Genomic DNA, 817 nt, shown 5'->3' on the forward strand with positions numbered 1-817 from the left:
TGCTCCAGTAGTATCTCTCTTCTGAGGTGATGTTTATCCTCCATCGACTCATCTGCATCCCTCCCGATTCGCTGCCATGTATTCCTCCTTCCTCGCTGCAGCCAACCTGACAACCACATCCAGGCTATTTTCCCCAGTTCCTGCTCAATTCATTTCCTATAGCCGCCTCCTTATTGCCAGTCACTCAGAATCCTTCCTCCTGCAACCTTGTTATTGTTCCAGTAGCCAGAATCATACATGCTAATGTTCCAACCACTTAGAACAATCCCCCTTGCCACCTTCTCATTGTCAACAGCCCAAAATCATTCCTCGGGCACCCTTGCTGCAATTGCGGACACCCGAATCCATCCCCCTTATCGTCACCTTGTTGTTAGCCGCCTAGAATCATTCTTCCTACAACCCTACTATTGTGACAACCACCACAATCCACCTTGTGACTGTTTTGGCTGCTCCGGACAAAAAATAAGTTGTTTCTACATTGTCCAGTCCCCCTACCACCTTGTAGACACCTTTCTAAGCCCTTAGCAGTCACCACCACCTCCTTCGATCCACCCTAGTCATGCATTATGCCTGTTTTTATTTTCTATTTCCATGGTGTTGGTTGTAACCGCTTATTGGCTTTTACAGTAAATAATATTTGTTTGTTGGCAGGGTTCTCAGGTATCAACATTGTCATAAATTTTCAAGATTGAGGCCAAGTAGTGATTGTGAAATGTGACTTGCTTCAATCCAGAACTGGCTACTGAAAAGTAATAAGTCACATGCAAACAAAGCTATTAGATGTCAAAATTCAAGGAGGCTCGACTTCAAGCTCAAA

Source organism: Phalaenopsis equestris, unplaced genomic scaffold (assembly GCF_001263595.1).
Source record: "Phalaenopsis equestris unplaced genomic scaffold, ASM126359v1 Scaffold000094, whole genome shotgun sequence".
Classification (NCBI taxonomy): domain Eukaryota; kingdom Viridiplantae; phylum Streptophyta; class Magnoliopsida; order Asparagales; family Orchidaceae; genus Phalaenopsis; species Phalaenopsis equestris.